This window comes from Lactuca virosa, chromosome 8 (genome assembly GCF_052849685.1).
Source record: "Lactuca virosa cultivar CGN04683 chromosome 8, Lactuca_virosa_CGN04683_v6, whole genome shotgun sequence".
Taxonomy (NCBI): Eukaryota; Viridiplantae; Streptophyta; class Magnoliopsida; order Asterales; family Asteraceae; genus Lactuca; species Lactuca virosa.
Genome location: NC_136433.1, coordinates 125,113,499 through 125,117,661, shown reverse-complemented (window position 1 = coordinate 125,117,661; position 4,163 = coordinate 125,113,499).

Below are 4,163 nucleotides of genomic sequence, written 5' to 3'. Positions count from 1 at the left end.
TTGTATATCAGATTTCTAGTTTTGTATATAAGATCTTCTTGAACAAATGTATGTGTTTGGTATCATCTGTGTTTAATCATTTCATCCATGTTTAATCATTTTTGGGTATTTAATTTGTTCTTTCACATTAGATTTCTGATTTTCATATATTTGTTCATCTAGAAAGAGAGTGAGCGAGAGTTGTGTATGTATGTGTAACAAATCGTAATTTCAAACCTATGTAATAGTTTAGGTCAATGTATAGTTCTTTTTATAATAATAAAGAGAAATTTTAGCATAATGTGCATATTTACATAATTGACCCTCAAAAATAAATTATTTAGCAATCTCGATTGGGATGAACCAAGTGATGGAGATTGTAACAAGGTTTCCAAAAACATAAAGAACACTAAAATCCGAGTTATAACGAAGAAGTTATGACTAATCGAAAATCCGCGACAAAACCAACAAAACATTGTTCAGTGTAAAAACTGAATTTTTGATAAAAGGCTTTTTAGCCTTAACAATCTAAATGAAAGTTGTAGTTTATGTTAAACCGAGAACTTTCATAAAAAGAACGGAAAAATCTGACTTCGTATGAAGAAGTTATGATTTTTCTAAGTTTCAGTATAGCAGTATATAGCTAAAAACTCGAAATAAAGATCGAGCGATTTTTAGCCGACACAACCTAAAAGAGAATTGAAGGTCTCGTCGGTAGTAGTACAACGGTAAAAAGACAAACGAAAACGGACGTCGGATGAAGAAGTTATAAATTTTTAACGGATTCCCGTCCCGGTCTGTTTAAAATAATAATATTAAAAATAAAGTCAAATATAGCCGACGAAGTCTAAACGAAAGTCGTAGAGTATGATTTTACCTACGCGTGCATATAAAGAACGCCAAAAACGGAGTTCGTATGCGAAAGTTATGATTTTCGCAAGTTTGGCACAAAAATAAAGAAAAAAATGGGAAAAACCAGACAATTTCGCATGCCACGTCACCCTCGCACGTGGCAGCTGCTGAGTGGACCGAACCCATGCGTGGCACTTCCTGATTAGACCGCAACTGAGGTCCACTTAGAAGCAAACAGCTTCGCAGGAGATGCCCCGGAGACACCCCTCGCACACACCTCGGACCCTCCCCTTCGCACGTGTCTCCTTCCCATTGGACCGAGGGTTGGTCCAATCCGAGCCAGCCAGCAGTGAGCCTCCGGTCCGAAGAAGCCCCCTCGCCTCGCCACCTGTCCGACGCGTGTCACCTTCGCGCAGCTTCGGGTCCGAACCTTCGGACTATATATAGCATGCGAGGGTTCCAGATTTTTTTACACTTTTTCACCCCAAAAATCATTCTCTTTCACATTTTCCACTCCCCTAAGCTCATATACAACCCCTAAAGCCCCGGTATCAAGTCTCGAACCCTAAGCAAGCCTCGAAGCCTCGAGATTCTCGAGAAGTAACCTCTCTCCTGTCGAAACTCTGCCCAATTTGAGCCGGTTTCTCGACAAATAAACTCCTTTTCGTGAAACGAAACTCTGTCCGGTTCACCATCTATCAAGTGAGTTCATACCCCCGTATTTTCATAATTTCTACTATTTTAAGGGGGGAATACAAGCATAATACAAGAACTTTGTGTTATAAAATCATGATTCAAATCATGATAAAATAACATTAAATTATCTAAAAATACTCAAAACATCAAACTCTTTTATAATCTTATATTTTTCCCCAAAATTCATATTTGTATATATATATATATATATATATATATATATATATATATATATATATATATATATATGTATATAAATAAGATTTAAAAGGCTTAGGACTGATAACTCATTTTGGGTCTTTTTCCTTGTTTGGATGTGGGCTTAAAGTACCGGTTACTTGTCCGAGTGTCGTTTAAATTTTACTTATATATAAAATTGTATATGTATATAAATATAATAGTTATTTCATCAGTTTAACTACCTTTGTAACATGCTGAGCAAGGGATTACATGCAAACATGGTTAAATACACAATCAGGGAGTACATATAAATTATAATAGGTATAATTTATACATAGAACAATAATTCATGATACAAGTATACTAGAATACACAAGAAACTAGGGTTTTGATACAGAACAAATCAAGGTTTACACTTATCAAATACATGTTTGGAAATACTAATTCAAGGACATACTGTGAATCATTATTTCAGAATGATTGGGTTTTGATTCAAAGAATATACTGTCAATCATTATTTCAGAATGATTGAGTTTTCAAACTAATATACATGTAACATTTATATGCTTTTTATGAGACACTAGATTCAGGTTGTTTAATTCATTTTAGACAACATAGAAAAGTCCTGACATTATAACCAGAATCTCCAGCCGGGGATCGAAACAAGCGTGTGTAGATCTATATCGGGATTGACAACCCCGCACTCAGGCTGCTAGCTACAGTTAGATGAGTGGCAATTGTTATCACCAGTTTAAACGCCCACAAAGCGTTTGTTTCAGGCCATCAGTCATAGTATGGTTATAATAACTCATTTAAAAGATATTAACAATACGTTAGTGTATAAATAACTAAACGAAAGTACACCTTCAAAGTACTAGTTCACAGAATACAAAATACAAAGATTCAATACAGTTTTCAACAACAGCTGGTGGAGCCAGGCACACTCTCAGTTACAAGTTTTCATAATTAATACAAATACAAAACATTAATACACAGAGAACGGTTTTATGGGAATAAAACTACTTTTCATATACAAACAGAAAATATAGGATTTTCTGGAACAGTTTACATATACAAGATACAGAGATACTCTTTTAAACATAAACACTTATGCACTCACTCAACTTTATGTTGATACTCTCTTTTCAAATTACTTGTATTCTCAGGGAAATAATACACAGGTACTCCCCGAGCTTTTGAGAAGATGGAGCTTTGTTGAGTCATATCTTCTTTTGTATAACTATATTTTGGTTCAATATACAATGATTGAACACATGTAAATACTTATACTTTTTAAATACAATGGTTGTTTGTACTTTGATTACTATGATGCATGTGTTGTGATACTACAATTCAAGTCCTCCACCCCCAGACGTTTCAGCTGTCTGGTTTGGGGGTGTGACAGTATGACTGTATGTGGTGTTCGTTGGAGCTAGGTAAACTTTCCGACGATTAAGGTCATCTATGTTTAATCCGCCATCCTTGAGACCAACGAGATCTACCTGTTTTCCGACGACATCTACATTCAGAAAATTGCCACTTCTCTGATGACGCTGACGATTCGACGAGCATGGAGATGAGCAGATATGACGATATACCTAGGGTTTGTAGAGGAGGCAGCGACGTCAAATGTGACATCCCCAAATTACGGTTATATTAAAAATTCCATTTATGCTTATATTGAAACATAGTATTTCTTTTATTGCGTAATTGGTCCCAAAAATATTATTTCAATGTGAGATAATATTAATATTAAACATTTTCGAAAAAACGTTTGACATTGATATCTTTGCAAAACTTGGGATGTCATAATTGATACAAGAAACATAAGCATAAACAAAGACTTAAAATGTCTTAATATACTAACAATCTACATCTCCTTCAATTTCTCAGCAAATAGTTATCTATCAGTACCTTCGTATCGATACTTGTGATACAAAGAAACTAAGTGGGTCAGGTTGCGAAACCTGGTGAGTACATAGGGTTTTCAACTCACAATAATATAGTTAATTATCAAACAATTAACCCGATTACTCATCCACATTATCTTCTTTATTCTTAAGGATCTACCTTAATGATCTTTTATGCTGACAATACTAGTTCATGGATTCCTCCATAATACTTGTCAGTAGGTTGTTTTCTATCTTCTTTCTTAAAAGCTTGTCCTAAGGAATAGACACGATGTAACATTCTATTTTGGAACTTAAATAAATAAGATTAGATAAAATAAATAAATAAATAAATAAACCCCGGGATGAGAATTATATTTCATATTATTTTATTGAGGCCCCAAATCCATAATAATATATCGGTGTTAGCTATGGGAGTTAAATATTATAATTGTGGGAATTTGGAGTTTATATTGTATCAAAGGGACTTGTAGTGAATGGATTTTTGGAAAACAAGGGCTAAAGAGTAAAATGTGGAGTTGCATTGTAAGGAATTGAGGAGGAGGG